Below are 25,512 nucleotides of genomic sequence, written 5' to 3' on the forward strand. Positions count from 1 at the left end.
TCTCTTTGAAAGTATATGATTTACACCATATTCCAGTAAATTGATGCAGGCCGAAAACTTTTCATTCATTTCTCTTGTGTGTCATGTGGGGCACACTTAGAGCGGTTGGTTCTCCTAGGGATAAAGCAGGAAGAATTAACTCGAGCCAGTGTGCTTTTTATGATATGTGGTTTTGAGTTTCAGAAGAGTGGAGTGCAGTGTGAATCATGGAAGCACCCGACTGAAAAATCCTCAACTCTGTAACAAAAAGCAGATTTTTTTCCACATTTCTTCCAAGTTTTTATTTCACATGCGAGTCTGAGATACAAAATATTCTGTAAAACTGTAAGGAAGCCACAGTAGTTCTTGCTGTTTGGGGGTTTCCCAGAGAGAATCGTGTTCAGAATGTTCCTTTTTTTGCCAAATGGTTTATTATGTGGACTGAACGGCCCAACAAAACAGACAACACCATCTCCATTTTATTATACATGTTATTTACTGGGGTTTCCCTGAAGAAAGCTTAAGAATTCTTTCCCCATGAGTCACTGACCAAGTGATTGTTTTTTTAAAATATAAACTTTCCTTCAGCTGGTCAATTTGGAACACAGTCTTCTCATCTTCTGTTCATTTCGGGGCTGCTTCGCCTTCATCTGTAAATGATCATGGCTATAGCCAAATCGAGTGGCTTAAATGTAGCCAATTTCTTTCCATTTAACACTGAAGTTTAAGAAATCAACAGCCTGGTCAAGCAAGATTCAGAAGACACTATCTTCTGAATGTGACCTACATGATTACATTTTCATTGCTTTGGCAAAATGCCTCTCCTTGGTTTAATTTGTGCTGAAATTAATGGGATGGGGAAGATCACCCTTTCTTACCAAGAATTGGTGGTGGGTTACCCTTTTACCTTTGTGAGTGAGTTAGAAGGTGTTGTCCTCTACTTGTTTTCTTATTAAATAAAAATCTGTAATAATCATCTTTGCTGGTAGTCGAACTTTCCAATTAAATATTGACACCTTAACAAATGTGTCGATATGAATGTTAATCCAAATCAACTTTTCTTTCATGAAAATAGCTCTATAATTGCAATCATCCATTCTAAAGGAACAATGTTATTTTAGAGAATATTTCTGAACCCCTTCCCACCCACTTTCCCAGTGGCTATAAGAAGCCTGCTGTTGCCAACTGAGTGGTCTAGAGTCCCTGCTAATTACCTCCTTCCACAGCTTTTGATTTTGAGCCCAACTGATGGCGCCAGAGGCTGAACCACAGTCAGATCTACAGGCCTCTGATTTGCCAGATGGAATCTATGCAGTTTGTTTCCTTTCTCACAGTGTTGTTATGATGGACTCAGCTCAAACTGGAAATAGAATAGGAATTACTTCAAAATATTAATGGCTGATGGTTTAAATTTTGAAACAAAATAGCCATGGAATTCTAATTTTGTTGCCCGTGTGTGTGAGCTCACAAAAGGATACATGTAAACATACCACAAAATGTGTTTTTCCAAAGATGTTAGCATTCTTTTCATTATATTCCACAAAAAGCCTTCAGATTACTTCACATTTTATATCCTTATAAAGGCTTTATTCCATTGCCTATTGATGACTAATGTGTAGGGTCTCATGTCCAAATCAGATGTGTCTAGAATGTTTGCTAAACTGGCATCCTTTAAAAACCTGAACACAAAGGTTTAGTTTCATCAAGTTTAAAAATGTTTGTTTCTCAAAAAGTAATTTCTCAGCTAAATCTTGCTTTCTTATTTGAGGTTCCTTCAGAAAGAGAAATTGATTATGCTAGAGAAAATAATGTTTGTGGACAAAACCATCTCAGACAACTGTGAGTTGAAGGCTTTCTAAGTGAATTACTTTTCTCCCTATTAATCTGGTTCCAAAAGCATTTGGGGGTGGGTGGGGGGAATGGTAGTAAGTTAAGCATTTCAAAATCTATAGGGCACAGTGAATGGAAATTTAGCCCTCAGTTTTCTTTATCAATGGGAAGTCAGAAAATTGTGTATAATTTTAGAGAGCAGATCATCTAAACCACGCATCACACATAACATGTGTGTGCATGCACACACACACACACACACACACACACACAGGCTGTTAATCATTAGAATAAGTCTTCCTTGTCAAAGTTACCAAATTTTTAAGTGTAGTTGTGCCCACTTAATTCACTTATTATTCTACAGACATTTAATTAGCACCTTCATTGTGCTAATTAAGCACTATGCTTAATGCTAGGTATATAGCAGGAAAGAGTCCCTGTCCTCAAAGAGGTCCCAATCTATAGGGGAGACTGATAAGAAAGTCACTTATCATCACCATGTATGATAATTACTATAATAATTAGGAAGTAAAGATGAGAGGTATCTAATTATTTTTTTGACAAGCAAGAATGGAGATCAGAAAATGCTTTGGAAAGGAAGTGACTTTTGAGGTAAATGTTAAGGGTAGAAGTAAAAATCTGGGAGAAGGCTGGGGAAAGGGAAGCGGATCCCAGGCAAAGGAACGATATATGTAAAAATTCAGAGAAATGACGGTGTATTGAAGTAACTGAAGGTGAATGAGGGTGACTACGTAAAGTTGGTTTGAAGACGTGTAGGGGAGGCTGAGGGAAACAGGGTGTTAGACAGGTGGTGTATCTTGCTGAGCTCTACACCCCAGGCGATTAACTAATTAGCAATATAAGTGAGAGAGATTGTATATTGCTTACTCTTTTTTATGAAATTAAAAATAAAAGATAAAATAACTCTTTAAAACTACATATAGATGCAATAAAACAATAATAGAAGGAAAGTAAGGTAATGATGTTTATTCTCACTGATCCTTACCTCAGGTGGTGGCAAAGGCAGGGAGATGACGAGTTGATTGGTGTAAGGTACCATACGAATAGACATAGCGTATTTTAAAAGTCCTAGCTTTGGGGTTTGATAATGAATTCACTGGTGCTTATTTCATTCTAAAAATAACTAGTGTTAAAAATCTAAATAATAAATAAGTAAATAAAATTGGTCTGTGCATTGACCAATGTTGAAAGTGTGCCATGAACCAAGAGTTATGGTTCATCCAATTCTGTATACTAGAAGTACCCTGGGGGGAGACAAGGCAGGCTGAGAATTTTTTAAAATTGTTCAAGTCCACTGATTCTTAGAATCAGGAAACATAACAAGTCCTAAATAGGATTAAATAATAAACAAATACATACCTAGCATATCATAGTGAAATCATGGTACACCAAGGAGAAAGAGATCTTAAAAGAAACCAGGATGGATCCCCTACAAAGGAAGTAAAATTAGTCTATTGATCAGTTAACCTGTAAGTATCATTGTATAAATAAATGGTAAAGCCAGGACTCAGGTTCATATCTTCTGATTATTATTCTCATGTTTTATCATATTTTATCAAATTTATCACACATCCTTGTATAGAATATTTTGTTCACTGTAATTAATGCAAACCAGAAAAATAACAAAATCAAGGAACTCAAAAATTTTAAAAGCTGGGAAGAAAATTAGTAATCTGTTTAACATATGAAAATTTCAGTAAAACTTAACTAAGTACAGAAGAGGGAAGTAACATTTACTTAATGCCTCAATATGTGCCAAGCATTGTGCTAGTCTTTTTAAAATGTCGTCAGTCCTCACAATGTATTTATGATATCACAACAGATATGTGGTGTCAGAGATCATGGCTGGGAGAGGTGAAACAACTTACCTGAATTCACAGCACTCGTAAATGGTAAATTCAAACTCTGGAGAGGTACCATCAGCTCTGCCCAACCCTCCCATCTTCTCAGTAGCATTTTTAATAAATGAATAATGCCATTTATGTTAACTGTTTGGTGTCACCAAACAGAACACTTTCTGGCTAGCCCTCCGATACTACCACTCCCAATATTGGGGGTCCTCACCCTGCACACACGCCAAGGGATATCATTTCTTCCTTTGCCCTTCTCTACACCTTTCTCCTTGGACACTTCACCAGTTCCTCCACCACATGTTTGGTTATCCATCTAAAGTAGACTGGCTATTTTCTAGTGGTGCAAAGGTTTTGACTGCTGGCTCTTAACACTTTCTGGACAGATTACCAAATACATTTGAACCTCAATTTCCTCATATGCAAATGGGGAAATGACACACACCCCTCGAGGATTACTGTGATGATTGAATGAGAAAATAAAATCAGTAAGGCCCTTAGTTCCATCCCTGGCACTTAGAAGTTCTCTGTAAATGATTGCTGCTGCCAACCTTAGATCTGTTACAGGTACAGCGAGAGCTTGTACAAGCTCAGTGCATTTCATTTTCCCTTCCTCATTTGCCTGAGAGTAAGTGACCCGTCTTTATGCAGTCTGCTGATTGTGTTCTGATTTCGTCTCGAACCTAGTTGTTATTAATTTTAGATCATTTTAACAAGAAAATAATCATAAAATATTCTGTTTTGAATTTCACATAAAGGTAATATAGATAGATATAGTAGTAATACATTACTAAATACCCATTTTCTAAATTGAGATGAAAAAAAAAAATTCCCAAACATTCATCTTCTGAGTCAAATCCAATAGAATGGAATAAATGAAGACAGTGTTCATTAAACTTCTAAAGAATACACATGTGGGGCGCCTGGGTGGCTCAGTTGCTTAAGCGTCTGACTTCAGCTCAGGTCATGATCTCAGGGCTCTTGAGTTCGAGCCCCGTGTCAGGCTCTGTGCTGACAGCTTGGAGCCTGGGGTCTGCTTCAGATTCTGTGTCTCCCTCTCTCTCTGCCCCTACCCCACTCATGCGTGTGCGTGCCCTCTCTCTCTCTCTCTCTCTTTCAAAAATAGAATAAACATTAGAAAATAAATTAAAAAAAAAAAGAATACACATGTGATTTAGGGCATTTTGGCCAAAGAGTATTTCTGCATTCAGGATTTATTATACTGAATTAAGTGATTGTGCACAATCATTTTAATGGTAGAGTGATATGTTAAGAGGAGTACTATAGTGTCAGCAGTTAGAAACACAAAGCACCAAATCCACATGTATGTAGACAACTTGTCCTGAGGCCAGAAGAGAGAGGAGAAGAGGCAGAAAAAACACTGTACTAAATCAGTAAACATGTACATCGGGTGATGCATGTACATGATACATACAAAATGCTAAACTGGTATAGATTTCTGAAAATAAAAAGGCCTGTTGTTTTCTCAGATGGTCCAAATGATAACCCTAGTGGATATTTTTATGTTTTACATTACAAATAATCACTCCATCATTTTTTTTTTCAAACAAAGAAGATAAATAAAAGCTGTTATAGAATATCTTTTTTCTTCTGCATGTTGAGTGGCCATTGACTTGGCCTTTCCATTGTTATGGCTTTCTGGTATGGTGGTAACATTGTAAAGTTGCTCACATTTTTCACACCCTTCCATTTTATCTCATTAGTGTATTTCTTGTAGGTGGAATATTCCTCTTGCTAATGACTTAATATGCTCATGAATCTAGATGGGTGGATTTTTTTTTTTTACTTTGCAAAACAACACATTCTGTGCCACTTAATTATTTATGCAGCATTCAGACATTTAGAAGATTGCTAACTACCATGGTGTAACTAGAAAGGAAGAAAGGAAGTGCTTAGCTTTGGAGAAAAAAAATGTAAAAACAGTTTTCCAAGGAGCACAGCAATGCAGTAAAGTGTCTAGATTATGTATTAGACTGTCAGAGACGAGAGTTTGCTAGAGACCAACAGGGGAAGAAAAAAATTGCAGTTCTTACTCATGTTATACTTACTTTGTAAAAAGGATTTTGCTCTCTTTTACACAAGACACAATTCATAAGGTCTTTTTATATCAGCGGGGAACTCTTCCATCTGCATATCCATGGAACTTGCCAGCTGTTAACAGCATAGCATAACACTGCTGAACAGTTCAGGATGCAGGGATAAGGAATATCATTCTCCCATTCCCAACTGAAACAACATCAGCAAATGCAGGCAAGCTAAATAGAATTCTCCAAAATGGAGCCTGTCTGAAATTCCAAGTCTCCCAGAGACAAAAGTACTATTCACCTCTTCTTCCTTCTTATGGCTGAGATTCATTTGCATCCACTGATGTCCTTTAAAATATTACCCTCCTGGGACAGTCCGAACGCCCTGTAGAATACTTATAAACATTCAGTTGCTTCTGATCAGACGTATGTAGTTTGTAGTTTGAGTCCTCTGACTCATATTTTAAAATACCAGGAAAGAAAAATCACTGCCACAAATTTAGCAGATGTTTACCATCTAGATTCTCTTGGTTTCGGGGACTTCTTGCAGCAGTTTTAAAATTTTCTGTATCTGCTTTATGCTTTAAAGGTCATAATTTCTGAAGCCTGGCTCTTATCTGGCGCTTTAGAATGATGAATATAGAATTTCTTGTGGCCAAAGAAAATGCAAAATAAGAACTAACAAGTTCCAAAATTTAGCGACAGAGTAATTAATTGATGGCTTTCTCCAAATATCTGTTAAAATATTAATATAATAAATCATAGGATTTTTTTTAAATAAAATTATTTAGCAACAAGAATTTAGCACTTTCAAAGCAGCCACATGGGCTGTTGCCCAGAACTCCCTTAAAGATTGCTTTGCTGAGGCTGTTCGACATCTGTCAGCGTTTTCAGCATAAACCATCGGCTCAAAAAAATTCTTCAGGCTGAAACTTGATATATCAGGTCTCAGCTCAGGAGTTTTTATGTGTATTCAGGAAAATAACTTCAGCTGTTTTTAGGTTAGAGCTATAGAAAAAAATGCAATATCAAGACACACAATTAGTTTAGACATAACTAAAAAGAAAATGGACGTCTACCAACTAAAAATGAATGGAAAACATCCAAACCATTTGATAGTTGTGAAGTTTTCTTTACACCGTATTGCTGAAACAGGATGTCTTTATTGGAGCTATAGTGACCACATTCTTAGTAGGATAGTGTATGGAACTCTGCCCAACTTTAATTCCAGAGGTCAGAATGTGCCCACCTCTTGGCAGCTGAGGATGAATGGCTTAAGTGACAAATTCCAGTCGTTCAGCTTTCCAGATCATTGTACAGCCAGAGACTAACACAATAAACAGCATTTGCCAAAAGGCATCGTGATCCACTGGTGGGTTGTGGTTTTGCACAGCTTCGACATACATTATCTTGACGTCTAAAATTACTTCTCAGAGTACAGCTGTGTATGTGATACTGGACTTCATTCCACTGGATGATCCCATGTAGTCTAGTTACAAGAATGCACTTTTGAACCGAAAACTGTCACTACAAATCTCACTGAGAGTGCAAGAATTCATGAAGAGTCCCAGTTTACTGGTTTGTAAGGATTTGCCTGTGAAGGTACAGAGACAGTGTCTGAAAATTGTTATTGCATTCAAAATGAAAAAGTCATTTTAATGAGTGAACTACTGATTTTTTTATGTGAATGTTAATTGGAAATAGAAAGGCAGGGAATGAGCAGGCCGTTAGCATACCAGTCCTCTGTACCAGTATCTCTGTTGTAGAACTTCTTTGAACTAAACATTTCCTAAATCACTATAGCATTCCTGAGGGTTACCTCAGGGGAGAAAAAAAACACCTCAAAAACATATAAACGATTAAAACTGAACTAAAATGGAACCATGTTTTACAAACGTATATCCATGTGGCCCCCCGACCTAGTCCCGGAGTCCTCTGTTCCAATAGGATTTTCTTCCCCATAGAGATGGGGAAATGCCCCAGTTTTTCTGATTGATCTGTGCTGATCACACTGAACTTAGAGGTTTGAAAACTGACTTTCTATTCTACCTCTTCAACTTCTATTGTATGGCCTTGGAAAAAATCATGCATCTGTTTTGACTCTTGGTTTCTGAAAAAGGAAATAAGTCTAAGTAAGTCTGTCTATATGAAAACTCAAAACCTTGGGGTGCCTGGGCGGCTCACTCGGTTAAGTGTCCAATGCTTGCTTTCAGCTCAGGTCATGATCTCAGGGTTGCAAGATTAAGCCTCACGTCAGGCTTTGTGCTGAGTGTGGAGCCTGCTTAGGATTCTCTCTCTCTCTTCTCTCTCTCAAAAAAAAAAAAAACTCAAAACCAATTATATAAGTAAAACAATTTGAAAATTGTATACCTCTACTCTATACAAAGTATATATTCATATTAATAGGAATAGTACACAGGATTGTTACTAGCATCGAATGAATCTAGGCGTCTAAAGTACTTGGAACCCAAAATTTGGCACAAAAAAAAAAAATGGTGGTTAGGATGTAAATTCCTCTGAGTATCAACCTCTGATTCCACTTATTCATGGTTTACAAAGTGTTTTGCAAGGCTCAGTAGCTATTCTGAATAGCTAATAATAGTGTCAGCACATCGTAGTACTTAATGTATAGTGTGTCGATGGGTGTGTGTGTGTCTGCCTGTGGGATATAAATGTTTTGCTATAGAATATTTTGAAGTAAAAGAAAAGACTTAGCACCAATCAGAGTTCTCAAATCTTTATAATTCTAAATTGTTCTAAGCTTAGGAAAGGATCTTTTTTACAGGCATGTGGACTTTGATTTCAGCAGTTTTTAGACTAGCTGTCTTGACTTCAAAACATCTAGAAATTTTGAGGACAGTGTGAGAAGTGCTCTTTTAAATTTCTAATTGAGCACACAAGAAAGATGAGAAAACACTGTGGTGGCCAAAATAAAGAGGGAACAGGAAAGTAGAGGGTTAAGACTATGGTGAGGCCACAGCTGTCCTTGGGGTGTTTGCCATCACTGTACTCAAGAGCTTTTGGGTTTACACAGTCGTATGGGGATAGGGGAAAAGATGTCAGCCAGAACAAGTTGGAAAATTGAAACCAAGCCTTCTGCAGTAAGCAGGACCCTCCAAGATATACCCCTGCTAGAAGAATCTATCTACCAGGAATGGAAGAAAACAAAGTTATTTATCTCACCCTAAATTCTGGGTAAACAAACATCTTTGAGAATCCATTGTTAGAGAATCCATATGATTTGGGGGTCAAGTTTGTACCACTTACGTGGTCAAGCAGAATGAAAACTGAGATATTAACGTAAAGTGGCCCTGGGTGGAAGCCATTCTGGGAGCCCACAGAAACATAAATACTCTCTGAAGGTACACAGCCTCACACCAGTCCTAATAGGATTCACACAAATAAAGCCCAGTTGAACCTAAATACACAATCCAGCATTTAAAAGTACTCGGAAGGAAGGAAGGAAGGAAGGAAGGAAGGAAGGAAGGAAGGAAGGAAGAAAAAAGAAAGAAGGGAAGAAAAGAAAAGAAAAAAGACAAGACAAGACAAAAGAGAAAAAGAAACCATCGTGAGTGAGTCAAGAGAATAACAAACTGGAGTGCCTGGGTGGCCTAGTCGGTTAAGTGTTTGACTTCAGCTCAGGTAATAATCTCACGGTTCATGAGTTCAAGCCCCACATTGGGCTCTGTGCTAAAGCACAGAGCCTGCCTGAGATTCTCTCTCTACCTCTCTCTCTCCCTCCCTCTCCCTCCCTCTCCCTCCCTCTCCCTCTCCCTCTCTGCCCCTCCTATGCTCTTTCTCAAAATAAATTAAGATAAACTTTAAAAAATCTTTTTAAAATAAGAGAGAATAACAAACAATAGAAAAGAGTTTGGATTATGTTTAAATGTTTAAATAGAGCAAATCACAAACTTGAGAAAAGAACAACTTTTTTAAAAAGACAATGTAGGGGCGCCTGGGTGGCTCAGTCGGTTAAGCATCCAATCTTGGCTCAGGTCATGATCTCGCGGTCCGGGAGTTCGAGCCCCCCCATCGGGCTCTGTGCTAACAGCTCAGAGCCTGGAGCCTGTTTCAGATTCTGTGTCTCCCTCTCTCTATGACCCTCCCCTGTTCATGCTCTCTCTCTGTCTCAAAAATAAATAAAACGTTAAAAAATTAAAAAAAAAAAGACAATGTATATTTTTTGAAGAACCAAATAGAACTTTTAGAAATGAAAAATGGTGATTGAAGTTAAAACTTCACAAATAGATTAAACAGCTCAAGAGAGACTAAGTGAAATAGATTGTATACAGTAGCATTCTGATAAATGTTTAATAATTATTTCTCCAGGGAAGTAGAAAAAAGTCCCTGTAATTTAACATTGCCAGTTTCTATTCTGTATCTACTCCTACAATGGCCAATTTTTTTTTTAATTTTTTTTCTTTTTTTCAACGTTTTTTTTTTAATTATTTATTTTTGGGACAGAGAGAGACAGAGCATGAATGGGGGAGGGACAGAGAGAGAGGGAGACACAGAATCGGAAACAGGCTCCAGGCTCTGAGCCATCAGCCCAGAGCCTGACGCGGGGCTCGAACTCACGGACCACGAGATCGTGACCTGGCTGAAGTCGGACGCTTAACCGACTGCGCCACCCAGGCGCCCCTACAATGGCCAATTTAAATCACCAGTGTGATGACAGTGAATGCAGAATTGGGAATAGATACTGTCAATTGGTTCCCATATGCTGGCACATGCTAGTTCCTACACACGACTGGCTGCATAACTGAATAAATCACCCAGAATGCAGCATAGAGAGACAGAGAGATAGGAAAGATATGAGACATGAAAGATAGCATGAGAAAGTCTAACACATGTTTAATCATCATTCTAAAAGAGAATGGGAGAGTAACTAAAATTTTTCCAAAATTGATAGAAGTCATGAATTCTAAGATCTAGGAAAACCACAGATAACATACAGCTGTACGTTGTAATGAAACTGCCAAACACCAAAGACAAAGAGACGATCTTAAAAGCATCCAGAGAAAAAGGAGAGATAAACTTCCAGGGAACAAAAATTAAGGCTTCTTAAGAGCAACAATGGAAACCAGAAATAATGGAATAATTTTCAAAGTATAGAGAGAAGAATATTGTTAACCTAGAATTGAATAACCTAATTAAAGCATTATTTTAAAGTGAGGGTATAATAAAGACATTTTTTTTTTTAAAAGGTGATGGGAGATGATATGGGAAGCCCTACCCTAGCAGTCCAAACCACTCATAGGACCGTTATTTTATTTTTTTTAAATATCTGATGACAAGGTTTTAGAGGGTCAGAATCTTCAACGTTTATTTTATTTTTGGGACAGAGAGAGACAGAGCATGAACGGGGGAGGGGCAGAGAGAGAGGGAGACACAGAATCGGAAGCAGGCTCCAGGCTCCGAGCCATCAGCCCAGAGCCTGACGCGGGGCTCGAACTCATGGAGCGCGAGATCGTGACCTGGCTGAAGTCGGACGCTTAACCGACTGCGCCACCCAGGCGCCCCAAGACATTTTAAACAACAAACAGCATTTACCACCAACAGATGCACACAAAAAGAACTTCTTAAAGAAGTATTTTAGGAAGAAGGATAATGATCCATAAGAAATATGGACAAAATGGGGTGCCTGGGTGACTCAGTCAGTTAAGTGTCCAACTCTTGATTTCAGCTCAGATCATGATCTCACGATTCATGGATTCGAGCCCTGCGTTGGGTTCTGCACTGATGGTGTGGAACCTGTTTGGTATTCTCTCTTCCTCCCTTTCTCTACTTGGGATTCTCTCCTCTGTCTCTGCCCTTCCCCTACTCACTCGCTCACATATACTTTCTCTCTGTCAAAAATAACTAACTGTTAAAAAAAATATATATGGACAAAGAAAGGGATAAACATTTAGGTAAATCTAAGCCAACATGAAAACAACAATAATAATAATGTCTGGTAATTAAAAGCCATGTGAATAGTGAGTTTTATTTCCCCACAAAACTAAACAGTTTATTATGTACTTAATTATATTACCACTTAGTTTTAATTGTCTTTTGTTCACCTGTGCCTCGTAAAACAATCAGAAAAACAATGTTAAAGCACTTTAGTAAAAGATTTACTTGTTTTACTCCAAATTATACCGTGGTAAGCATAACAAAAGTTGGGGTGGGTTTTTAGTTTACAATGAAATATCCATAAGTATCTCTAAGAAGAAAACACACTCCTCTGTGCACGTCCTCTACTCTCACACAACTCTGCTGCACATCACTGCATCTGAAACTAGATGTGTGCATTTTCCACCTATTAAGCAATTCTGTGACACCAGATTGGTCCTACAATTTAACTCAATTCTGACACTACCTACCAGAAGATGGCACGTCAGACCTCACAGATTAAGGGTTCAATTCCCTAAGAGTGCTCCACTCTCTCACCCAACTTCAGACACCAATCAAAAGTTCAGGTTGTCACCTGTGCTTCTGACCAACCTGCCAAATAATTCAGAAGTCCCTACAACCCCCTGTTGTGGTTTGATAATTTGCTAGAGCAGCTCAGATAACTCAGAAAACAGTTTACTTACTAGATTAGTGGTTTACTATATAAGGACTTAACTCAGGAGTAGCCAGATGGAAGACATGCACAGGGCAAGGTATGTGGGAGGACACCAAGTGTCCTTGCCCTCTCTGGGCATACCCCTTTCCCAGTACCTGCACATATTCACCAACCTGGAAAGTCTCCAAACCCCACCCCCTTTTTTTATGGAGGTTTCATTACAGAGGCTCAATTGATTAAATCATTGGCCGTTGGCTATTGGCGATGAACACAATCTCCAGCACCCCCCACTTCCCCAGAGGTGAGGGGGATGAAGCTGAAAGTTCCAACCCTGTAATCAATCACGGTTGGTTCCACTGGTAACCAGCCCCCATCCTTAGGTGCTTTCCAAAAGCCTCCTCATTAATATAAACACAGGTGTGGTTGAAGGGGCTTGTTGTCAATAACAAAGGACACTTTTGTGTCTGACTCTTATCACTTAGAAAATTCTAAGGGTTTTGAGAGCTCTGTGCCAAGAACAAGACCAAGACCAAATGTATATTTTTTATTATAAATCACAATCTCACAATACTTCCGATTTCAAAAAATATATATCTTGTTGATCCTGAGCATTCAGTTATGTGAGTTCTATTATTTACCAGGGATTTCCAATTTAGGGTGAAGTGGGAAAGACATATTTTATTGCAGTTTATAGTTGTGAAAATTTTATCCCCCAAAACACTGGAAGTTCAGAGCCTTTGTTTCTCCCAACCCACATGGTGGTGACTTTTTACCACTAGGAGACTTATGGACTCACTCTGACTGACAAGCAAAGGTAGAATTATTTTATACTATTAAAAAATTTTTTTTTCAATGTTTGTTTATTTTTGAGAGAGAGGAGACAGAGCATGAGTGGAGAGGGGCAGAGAGAGAGAGGGAGACACAGAATCTGAAGCAGACTCCAAGCTGTAAGAATAGAGCCCAAAGTGGGGCTTGAACTCATGGACTGCCAGATCATGACCTGAGCTGAAATCGGACGCTTAACCGACTAAGCCACCCAGGCACCCCTATCCTATTTTCCCATTAAAGGAACTGACAGCTTCTTGGAGAAATTCAGGACTGGAGAAAGTACAAAAAGACCGCAGAATACCTTATGTTGTCAGAGGGTAAAGAAGTACTCAAAAAATGATGGGAACATATTTAAGGATACAGGAGACAACTTGAGGGAGGCTTCTAGTGACTAAATCTGGGACAATGTCGGCAACAAAAATTATGACCGTAATGGATTATAACCCATAGAATAAAATAAGAAACTATACTTCTGTAAATCAATCACTGAGTAACTAAATGAAGAAGGGAAAGCTCTTCCTTACGTATAATTCCAAGTGATACTATTAGAAGAGAAGCTAGAAAATCCCCATTTGCAAAACACCGTAGTAGTAATTGTTTCTCTCAAGACTCATCAATGGATGCTAACATTAGTAGGTGAAAGTATGATGAGAAACAGGATAGTTACATTCTCTCGAAGTAGCATGCAAATAATACTTCTTAATTCTAGAAAGGAAAAGAATAGAAATGTTACAGTGGAGAAACCTGGTATACACCATCTTAACCATCACTAGCAACAGGACAGACTGATATCACATGTCTCCTGAGGTAATGCATTGAGAAAGATACATCATTTATGTGGCTTTAGTAGGGAAAAAATGCATAACCTAAGTTTAATTATGAGGAAACATCAGATAAACTCGAACTGAGAGACACCATAAAATAACTGGCCAATACTTTTCAAAATTTCCTGACTGACCGTGATTGTGTGGTTTCAGACGATGTTAACGTTTAAGGAATCTGGGTCAAGAGTATACAGGAATTCTTTGTATTAGTTTTGCAACCTTTTTGTAAAACAAATTCTTTCAAGATGAAATTTATTTTAAAAAATCAAAGATAGGGTTGTGATAGTTTTCCTAGGCCTCTCCATCCTCCCTCATTCTCAGAAAGGCCCATTTATTAGTTACCTCCTCTGTCCAGAGATATCAGTGTATGGCTTCAGTAGAAGAGGGCCAAGTGCAAGGCTTAAAAGGAAGGAAACAGTTGGAGTCTGAAGCACAAGGTCCCTACTGTGTTGAATCCGTGTAGTAGAGGCTATTAAAGTGCCTCCCTCTCACCCCCTCTCCCTCTACCTCCATACTCCACTCCCCAGACTGCTTTTAATCCTATTGGGAGGATATACAGGGAGAAAGGAAGAAAAAATAATGAATGGCTGTATTCCTTGGCACATGAAGAACAGTTTCCCTTTCGGGGTTTCAAGAATAAAAAATGAGAGGCTTTAAATCTTGCTAACTTGTGCAAGAATGCGTGTGTGTGTGTGTGTGTGTGTGTGTGTGTGTGTGTGTGTGTAGGTAGGTAGGTAAAATGTAAACTACCACTGTGGAAAGGATAATGCTGATTTTCAAAATCTACCCAAGCAAAGGAAAGCGTCATTCCAGAATAAGGTATGTTAGAGGCCAGTGGGAAAAAAGACAGCAGATGATTTTGTTTAGCGTGGGGTGAATTAGGAAATACCCTTTTCATAGCTAACTCTGAAGAGATGAGCTGTTGTTGCCAAGATGTGTTTATCAAATGTCTAGGCTATCTCACAGGATGTGAGAGTTGGTTTAGCTGCGTAAAATAGTTCTGTATTTTTATTTTAGCCAAGGCTCTCAGTCAGCTCCCTCCCCACCAAAGTGAAAAGGCGCAGCGGCAGCAGCGAGGAGGACAACAACAAAACCTGATTGAATGTTGGCAGGAAGCCTGTTGCAATCCAGCCTTGCTTTTTAAAAGGAATCTCTCTCAGTTTGATGCGTCTTGTCTCACCAGTGAGCTGCAGACTGCTTTTCTTAAGATAGATTGGAGTGAAAAAAAGAGTATTGCCATTGGTAATTCCTTCTACTTCAAAAAAACAAAAGCAAAAAACAAAAACAGAAAATGAGTGGGCAGAACATCCATGCTGTTGTTAACGCCCTCCCGGGAGCAACAGGCTATGGAAATGGTGCAAGGAAAAGCCACAGATAGAGCAGTAGGGTGTGAATTCAGACCACATGCCTCACTACTGATGCTGCTTTCTGGAGCGGTTTTGTTTTCGGTAAGCTGGCCTCCTTCCGGTTGATCCCATGACATGCTGGGATTGCACCAGGTCGCCCCTCTGTGACTCAGACAGGGAAGAGGGCATCACCGAATTTACATTAAAAATAAGATACGTGTCTGGACACCCCACCCCCCACCCGACACACACTTCATCAGCATCAAGTTGTGCCGTTCCCTCTGTAAGTGATGGGCACTGCTGGCAGTCAGTGTTGTTTTTGGCTTGAGGCCTTACAGACCAGCCAGCCGTTGTGTAAGCATGGTCTGTCTGAATTGCTCTGGGGCTAACTGCCTTCTTAGAAGTTCTCTTGCTGCTCATTATTCTGCCAGCAAGACATTACCATTATTAATTTAAATTCCTCCATCTACGTTTTCTGTACTAGAAGATAATGAACTATAGAGAATTCTAACTCTGTAAATCTTCAAGATTCTTTTGGTCTTCATTTCTGTAATTTGGGATTGGGGTTTTAAACCAGTGTAGAACTTGTAAATTTGCTAAATTTAAACCAGAATTTGGGGGTGGGGTTAATAACTATTCTGCTAATGCTGTTTTTAAAACTTCTGGTGTGTGTGCCTTTTTATTTTTTGCTCATCATATGGTCTATTCAGAAAATTAAAAAAAAAAAAACACTAAGTAGCTCTTGGCAGAAGGTCAAAACCAGCATTGCAGGGAAGGTATTTAAAAGTCTTTTAAGTGTGGCTATTTGTATAAGCAATAACTGAACATTTCTTATGACTAGGGAGGACTATTTTCACAGTCTTTCATGGAAATATTTCTAGATGATTTCTGTGGCTCTTTTCCTTGAGCTCATTTATTTGCTTTTGCTTCAGAACAGAGCATTTTAATGAGCAGTTTTATGAGCCTAACCTGCGTTCTGCAAGCTTTACATGACTGGATTCCTGTTACACATAACCTTTGCCCTATTTTCCATTAAAACACAAAACTTTCCTTTAATCAACTTCGTACTAAGACCTTGGAGGAAAAAATGCAACAGATAGTTTGGTTTACTATTCGGCCCACTAAAATTAATATGTTTTTTAAATACTTATTGTTTCCTTATAGTTCCAAAAATTATACATACTAATATTTTAACCACAAATTCCTTTATTTTCTAAGGTGCTTATTTCCTAAGCATCTTAGGTAAATAACTCAGTTAGCTGTCTTTAAAATCCATTGAGGCAAGTGCAAAGACAAGATGAGCCCCAAATCATTCTGGAAATAGGAATTTTTAAGAAATGCATAGTTTTCTCAGTCCTACATATAACTGCCAGTGTCGGGAGCTTCCTTCTCATGGCAAAGCTGAACGACCATCTGATGCATGCCGGTTCCTTCTCTTTGTGTTTTAACTCAAATGTAGAACAACTATTTTCCATTTTATACGTCATATCCTAGATCCGTTTGTATGGAACAGTTTTCTTTTCTCTAACCAGAAAAATCCACATTTGTTGAATTTTTCTTTCTTTTCCAGTGATTTAATCAGTATTATTGATATCTGCTAAACATTCAAGTTCTCCCTTTCATTTGAGCAGTGGTGCCCCAAACAGGATGCAGAGCCCCTGGAAGGGTCTAGGGGGTTCTGAGAACAATGGAGCCATTGTTGTGTGGCACACTCAGCTCCCCTCTTGGTCACGCATTCCAGCCATGTTTGTCTTTTAAAACTATACTTCGGATTTAAGGTAGTCTGTGGTTCCTTATAACACCTAGCTCTTTTTCTGCCCTGCTTACTTCAGCCAATCTGTCCTCATCTTATAATCCTGTTTACTTTTTCTTTTTAGGACAAGGAGGGCACTCTTTAAAACACAGTGAAGTAAGTTTAGGGAAAATGAAAGGAAATCTACTTCACACAGCAGGTTATAAACTTATGGAGCTCTTTGGTCCCAAAAGGTGGTGCTGGCAGGAAATGTAAATGAATTCAAAAACCTCTTAGCCAAATTTATGAATGAGAGCCATAAATGGCTACTAAGAAAACCAGGGCTAAGCCTGATTTTTACAGTTGGAGTCAGAGAGGTGCTCCAAGGCCTCCCACAGGAGGTCTCTTGTGATCAGCTGAAATGACTGACCTTGGGTCTGGCCAAGATGAGATTTCCTGAGCGTCCTGTGTCCTCTCGGCACTTGTCTCTCCTCTGTCGCACTTGGCCTCAGAAAGACCCTGCAAGTCTGTTGTGGGGTAGGCAACTTTCTTTTTGAAATAACTTTTTTTTTTTTGTAAAGTTTATTTTACCGTTCAACCATCTGCCTACCACAGTGCCAATTATGACTGTCAGGGAATAATGACGTCTGTCCAGTGGAAACTAGCTGAGATCACATTTGGATCCTAAAACATAGATACTTTCTTTTATGTAAAGTCAGATCCTTCTTTTTCCTGGGAATTTTCAGACCTGAGACCATAAATAGCATTTTTACTTCATCCTGTACTCTATCCTCAGTAGAACCTTCAGTCCCCTAACCCCTTCTGCTTTTCCCCATCTGTATCTCCTTACTGCAGGGTTGCTCACCTGGGGACACTTTTAAAAACACAGATGCTCCAGGCCTCAGCCCAGATCAATTAAATCACAGTCTCTGTGGGCCGGGCCCAGGCATCAGTATCCTTCAAAATCATACCAGGCTATTCTTGGCAACCGAACTGAGAACCTGGCCTGACAGCTTGTGTTAGTTTCTTTCCTCAACCTGAACGCCGGCTCATCATCTCAGTGTCCTCTGAGGCATCATTGTGCCACACCCCCACCCTCCCATGTTAAATGTTTGTTACTGAATATGGTAACGCTCACTGCACCAGGCATTGTGGACTGGTCTTTATGCTGTCTTCTTTCTCTGTCCTTCTAACTATGAACTCCTACTAAAAGAAAATTTGCTGCAAAAACCTGGTCCTTGCAAATTTATGGTACCCAACATTTAAAGGAACTTTTCCTCCTCTTACCTCTTTTTGACTCACCTGGCACCTGCTCCAAATCTGATCTTCCCTTCACATCCATCCCTCACTTTCCTTCTAGGCAGGCATGTTGCCTCTCCCTCTGGGAGAGCACTGAGGTGAACCGGATGAAGCTGCCAATACCCTTATCTTCATTCTTCCCCATTCTCTTCTTGGCCTTCCCTTAAACCTTCAAGAAGAAAGATGCCGCTTTCATTTATCGAGCACTGTAGAATAGTAACTGCAGTGCATTAAAAACAGTGGAAAAAGCCTAGTAGAAAGCAATCAATAATATTCATGGGAAAAAATGTAAATTTTTAAGAAGAAGAAACATTTAAATAAGCTATGAATATGTAGGAAGGAGAGATCAATTTTAATTAATTTCTCTAGGGAAGGTTATATCACATAGGCGGTAACATATAGACCAGACCTGGAATAACAGAAAGATTTTAGCAGTCAGATTTTTAGGCAAAAGGGCATTCACATTCAAGGGGCAGCATGGCCAAAGGCACCAGGTTGTGGTGTGCATGGTTTGATCTGGAAATAGTGAATGGCTAGGTATAGCTGGAATATGATATAGAAGGAAGATCTTTCTAAATATTCCTCCTTTACCAATACACTAAATCTCATTTGCTTTTGACACCATCTAAAATCTCATGTACACAACTGCCTTCTCTGGTATCTTTCACCTTTTGTCTACTGGCTCCCTTTTTTAACTTCATGTTAAACACATGTCTTTCCTCCCCTATAAGAAACATTTTGTGACCGGGTACCTGGATATATACCATGCCATTTCTACCGTAGACCATAATTGGCCTCCCTGCTTCCAGTCCTTCCCTCCTTACATAAATGTAGCCTGAAAACGGCCGCCATATTAATCTTCCTAAAACACCATTTGATCATACCCTTTCTGGTGACATTGCATGCCCACCATGTCGCATCTCCTCTCTTTGGCCTAACTTGAACTCTCCACAACAGGCCACTCATTTCACAATTCAAATGTGTCTCCTTCCAGTCAACATGCTTTTACCATGCACTCCCAAATATTTCCCCAAATATATCAAGCTAATGTCTACCTCCATTCCTTTTGTTCCCCTTGCCTGCATGTCTTCTGGATGTCTGCATGTCCCAATACAACCGGGCCAAGTCTCACATGCTTTCTCTCTGTCTGGCTCCTGAAAACTCTAGAATAATCACTGTTTTCTTGGAAAACTGATTATACTAAGAGGCTTTATCATAGCACTTAGCATTTATTGCACGCTGTGATTAGGACACCTTGTGTCCTGCCTGTTAATCTGCTCCTCCCCAAATAGATGGTAAACTTCTTAAGAGAACAAATTGTGTTGTGTTCCTCCCTTTAACTTCTCAGGGCACCTAGTACATTTCTCATTCTATGTTGTATGCTTAATATATAACATAGATTAAGTGTAACAATTATCTATTTAATAAACCAGTTTAGACCAAGATAAATACTCTACAAAGAGGACAACAGGAAATAGTGTTTATGCTGTGTATAAGGGGCTCATTTTCTACTCTACAATATTAGTATCTAGTCTGCATATCAATTTTGATGTAGTTGCCTCTCCCTAACTCAAAAAGAGTCACTTAAAAAGTAATAATTGAGTAGGGGTGCCTGAGTGGCTCAGTCAGTTAAGCGTCCGACTTCAGCTCAGGTCATCATCTCATGGCTCGTGAGTTCAAACCCTGCATCAGGCTCTATGCTGACAGCTCAGAGCCTGGAGCCTGTTTCTGATTCTGTGTCTCCCTCTCTCTCTCTCCCCTCCCCCCACTCACACTCTGTCTCTCTCAAAAATAACTAAACATTAAAAAAACTTTTTAAAAAAGTAATAATTGAGTCTAGAGATGTAAGTACCACATTATAGGAAACACAGGTGGTAGAAGAACCCATGAAATGATATCCAGGTGGATTAAATATGTCAAATCCAAACCGGGAAGTTGGGTAGAATCTACAGGACAAATGACCTGCTCCCACTCCTCCCGCCTTTTTGAACAAAAACAATAGATTTCAAGGCAAAAAGAAAGAGAATGAGTTAGAGGAGAAGCCCATAGATTAAAATAAACCTAAGAAATGTATCTACCCCTCATAGTATATGGACTTATTTGGATTCCAGTTCCAACACATAAACTTTAAATCAGTTTTTTCAAAGACAGTTGGGGAAGTATACTGTGAACACTGGCCCTTGAACAAAGTGGGGTTTAGGGGAACCATGCACCCTGTGCAGTATAACTCTCGACTCCTTAGAAACTTAACTACTAATAACCTGTTGAGTAGAAGCCTTACCATTAGTATAAACCATCAATTAACACATATTTTGTATGTTCTGTGTATTATATACTTTATTCTTACAACAAAGTAAGGTAGAGAAAAAATATTTTTTTTTAACTTTTTTTAAAGTTTATTTATTTTTGAGACAGAGAGAGACAGAGCATGAATGGGGGAGGGTCAGAGAGAGAGGGAGACACAGAATGTGAAACAGGCTCCAGGCTCTGAGCAGTCAGCACAGAGCCCAACGTGGGGCTCGAACTCACGGACCACGAGATCGTGACCTGAGCCGAAGTCGGACGCTTAACCGACTGAGCCACCCAGGTCCCCCAAGAAAATATTATTTATAAGGAAGAGAAAATACATTTACAGTATTCTATACTGTGTTTATAAAAAAAATGTGTATAAATGGACCCACATGGTTCAAACCAGTGTTGTTCAAGGGTCAACTATGTTCGTCAAGTTAAGAAATGATTAATATTTTTCGGTGTGATAATAGTATTGTGGTTATGTTTTCTAAGGGTCCGTTTCTTTTAGGAATGCATACTGAAATATTTACAGGTAAAATGACACGATGTTGGAGTTTACCTCAGAGTAGTTGGGGAATATAGAGGGAGCAAGGACAGCCATGTGGCGCATTGTTGAAGCTGAGTAATGAGCACCTAGAGGTTAATTTCTGTTATTCTCATTACTCTCTCTACTTTTACATATATTTGAATTTTCCCAAATGAAAGGCTTAAAAAGTAGTCACTGATATTAAATGATTCTTATTAAATATTTTTTGTGTGGCAGTGGTATTAAGGTTGTTTTTTGAAAAGGAGTCCTTATCTTTTAGAAATACCAACAGAAGGCCTGCCCGGGTGGTTCAGTCAGTTAAGCGTCCAACTTTGGCCCAGGTCATGATCTCATGGTTCATGAGTTCAAGCCCGTGTCGGGCTCTATGCTGACAGCTCAGAACCTAGAGCCTGCTTCGGATTCTGTGTCTCCTCCTCTCTCTGCTCCTCCCCCACTCATGCTCTGTCTCTCTCTCTGCCTCTCAATAATAAATAAACATTTTTTAAAAATTTTAATTGTTTTAATAAAAATGAATTTAAAAATACTAACAAATATCAATGTGTGAAATGATAGAAATATATTTATAAGTTACTATGGTTTTTAAAAAATATAGTAAACAAAAACACAAAATGTTTACATTGTCATTGAAAAAATTTCTTTTTTATTTATTTTAATTTTTTAATGTTTATTTATTTTTGAGAGAGAGAGACAGAGCATGAGTGGAGGAGGAGCAGAGAGAGAGGGAGACACAGAATCCGAAGCAGGCTCCAGGCTCTGAACTGTCAGTACAGAGCCTGACGAGGGGCTTGAACCCATGAACTGTGAGATCATGACCTGAGTCAAAGTCAGATGCTTAACCGATTGAGCCACCCAGGCGCCCCTTGAAAAGATGTCTTATCCCCAGGAACACATCCCTAAACCCCAAAAGTCAAGAAACAATAATCCTTTAGGTTATATAAGGCCTGTCCTGTTTTTACCTAAAGATTACCCATTTCCAAATAAAACTATGAGTTATGCATCCTGTAGATGAGTACATACAGAAGAGTAAAAACAACCAAACACTGGGCTGTGAGTACTCATAGTCCTTAAAGGTACAGGATTTGTCACAAGAGTAGTGGCTTTCAAAACCATTTGTTTTTTTTCCAGTTACCAGCAGCCCTCAGTGGCTGTGCATTGAGACATGCGTAAACAGTCCTACGGTTTTTAAAACCTTCAAGCTTTCCCCAATACCAGTTCATCCTTAGCCCTCTGACAAACTTTTCAATGAACCATGCATTATTAGCAAACTTATCTGATTTGGGGAAGAAGGAGATCTTGTCTCTGTGATTAAGATACTCATGAGCAACAAAATGATCATTAAGCTAATATCAGATCCCAGCTGAAGGTCTGGAAAATCTGTAAGTTAGAAGAATCGTTTGTGCAGGGAGAAGAATGACGTGTGCTACCAACACCATCATCATTTCAGGTGGATTCCTGTAGAGCATATAACTCTATCTTCTTGTCATCCTAAAGTCATAAATGTTCACTGAAGTTTGTCCTTATACTGACAAATATCTCAGTCAAAATTAAAATTCGCTGTACAACCTATTAATGAGATCATTTTATGGTCTCTCAATATCTCATTTGATGCCAAGACCAAAGGAAAATACAAATCTGAACACTTACCTAGGAAACATAGGATTTATCAGGTAGCCATTCTGAGAATATGAATCTAATGTAAACATTTTTATCAGAATGAATCAGCAATATTGTTTTAGCAGTGGAATTGGAACTTAAGAATAAGATTTTTAAGTAATCATTCATAAAGTTTTTAAAAATAAACATATTTTTTTAGAACTTAAAAAACCATTTTATATAAAAGATATAATATCATGTTGCTACTCCGTACTTACACTGTCCAGGGCAATAGCCACTAGCTGCAGATGGTTACTAAACCCTTGAAGCATGGATGGTCCATGTTGAGATATGCTTTAAGTACCTATTTGATTTCAATACTCTGTACCAAAAAAAAAAAAAAAAAGGATGTATCACATCAGTGACTTTTATATTAATTATATATTGCATTTGTGTGCTAGAGCTGCTGTAACAAAATAAAGTGGCTTCAACAACAGAAATTTATTTTCTCACAATTCTGGAAGCTAGAAACCTGAGATCAAAGCAAAATATCAGCAGGGATGGTTTCATCTGAGGCCTCCATCCTTGGTTTGTAGATGGCTAACTTCTTTCTGTGTCATCACATGGCCTTCCCTCTGTGTACGCCTGTGTCCAAATAAGGACACCAGTCATAGTGGATTATGGCCTACCCTACTGGTCTCATTGTAATTTAATTACCTCTTAAAAGATCATATTTCATAATATAGTCCCATTCTGAGGGACTCGGAGTTAGGATTCCAACAAATTTGGGGTGGATAGAACTCAGCCCTTAAATATGTCAAAAAGGGGCACCTGGGTGTCTCTGTTGGTTAAGTGTCCAACGTCAGCTCAGATCATGATCTCGTGGTTTGTGAGTTCGAGCCCCACGTCAAGCTCTGTGCTGACAGCTTGGAACCTGGAACCTGCTTCAGATTCTGTGTCTCCCTCTCTCTCTGCCCCTTCCCCTGCTCGTGCTTTGTCTATGTGTTTCTCTCTCTCAAAAGTAAATGAATATTTAAAAAAATAAACATTATAAAAATGCATTTCACTTGCTTGTTTTACTTTTTTTTAACACGGCTACTGAAATGTGACTTGCGCTTTATTTCTACTGGACAGTGCTGTATTTTATCTCTTTGGGATGTTAAAACACTATCATTACCTGTTGGAGGAGTAAGAAAAAGTTCTAATTTTTAAAAATTTCTCACTTTCTCTTTAATTTCACTTTTAGTACTCAGTTTCACTGAGAAATTGTTAATGAGCAAAAGCAGTGAGGTGGTGTATAAAGAGCAGGAAATGTACACAGGGGACATTTCAGTCTTACCATCTGTTTCAGTCTTACTATCTTTATTATCTTTAGGCACATCCTTTCCCCTCTCTGTATTTTCATTCCTTCTTCCTAAAGAAAAATTATAGTAATGGCTGACATTTATTGAGTGTTTATTATGTGCCAGGCACTCTTCTGAATTTCTACGCTGGCAATTTATTTAATCCACTCAATACTCCTTGAGAGGAAATAATTATAATAGGTACAATTATTACTCTATCTGACAGAAAACTGAAGTACACAGAGATTAATCAACCTACCCAAGTTAACAGGGTTAACAAGTGATGGAACCGAGTGGTCTCTGTCACATCCTTTATTCCCTCATATGCTTCTATTTCTGTAAGATTCTTTTGAGGACCAGTTGAGATGGTGTGTGCGAGCACATTTAAAAATTATTGGCCATTAATTGTTTTGCCTTTTCATAGAAATATTACAGAAAAAGCTATTGTTTTTCTCTTTTGACTAGCAGATCTACTTATCTTCTTTGACTGCCTGATAATTTTAGAGCTAAAAGAAGTGACTGTGTCTGTGTTTTTGACACATTATTGAATCACAGAATCTTTGGAAGGATTCATCCATTCTAGCTCACCTTGCTCATTGTAGCTCTGGTTTTTTCTAGCATGCCCAGAAGAGTTTGCTTGAATTCTTGTAGTTAATAGGTGCTCCCCAGTCACATGACATTTCTGAATGGCTCTGACTGCTTATATTAAGCTTACGTGCACCTTTCTTTCCTTATGGTCACAGAATGTTAGAGCTGAAAGGGCTTCCAGAGAGGAAGTCAGTGATTCTCATACTCAGGTAGGCAGTGAAGGACCTGGCGCATTTAGTCTAATAAGCCGACAAATATTTATTGGTAAGATTGTAGCCCAGTTTCTCTCTCTGTTTTAGAAAACACTCTCAAAGAAAGAGTTTGCAGGGCAATTTTTGAATTTTTAAAAAAAATTTTATGTTTATTGATTGTGAGAGAGAGAGAGAGAGAGAGAGAGAGAGAGAGAGCACAAGCAGGGGTGGGGCAGAGAGAAAGGGAGAGAGAGAAAGAATCCCAAGCAGGCCTCACACTGCCAGCACAGAGTCCAATGTGGGCTCGATCTCATGAACTGTGAGATCATGACCTGAGCCAAAATCAAGAGTCAGACATTCAACCAACTGAGCCACCCAGGCACCCCTGCATTTTTTTTAACCAAGCTCGTATTTATGAATTTTGTAACCTCATGTAAGTCATTTATGTCATTTACATCAATTATCTCAAGTTACACATTTAATTTCTGTTGAGCACTTAACTGTATGTCAGGCACCATGCTTAAGTACCTTTTCTACATTACCTTATTTGGTCTGTACACCTGCTCTGCCCTATAAAATGTGTTTGATGCTAATATTACCCCCTCCCATGGAACAGAAATTAAGGCCTAGAGAGGATGACTAACTTCTTAACTT

At 38.8% G+C, this 25,512-nt stretch overlaps 1 protein-coding gene and 1 long non-coding RNA gene across 13 annotated transcripts in view; one reads left to right on the forward strand and one right to left on the reverse strand.

Annotated features, from left to right (window-relative positions):
• The window catches only part of DNM3 (dynamin 3), a 563,955-nt gene that overhangs the window by 487,451 nt on the left and 50,992 nt on the right, over positions 1-25,512 (forward strand). The window lies entirely within an intron of this gene.
• Positions 6,568-24,398, reverse strand: LOC125155168 (uncharacterized). The gene is made up of 4 exons (XR_007148075.1): positions 24,339-24,398; positions 23,015-23,118; positions 18,308-18,473; positions 6,568-7,319 (listed from the first exon to the last, which is right to left on the reverse strand). It is a non-coding gene; the product is annotated as an uncharacterized LOC125155168 (long non-coding RNA).

The sequence above is a fragment of the Prionailurus viverrinus genome, chromosome F1 (assembly GCF_022837055.1).
Source record: "Prionailurus viverrinus isolate Anna chromosome F1, UM_Priviv_1.0, whole genome shotgun sequence".
NCBI classification, from domain to species: domain Eukaryota; kingdom Metazoa; phylum Chordata; class Mammalia; order Carnivora; family Felidae; genus Prionailurus; species Prionailurus viverrinus.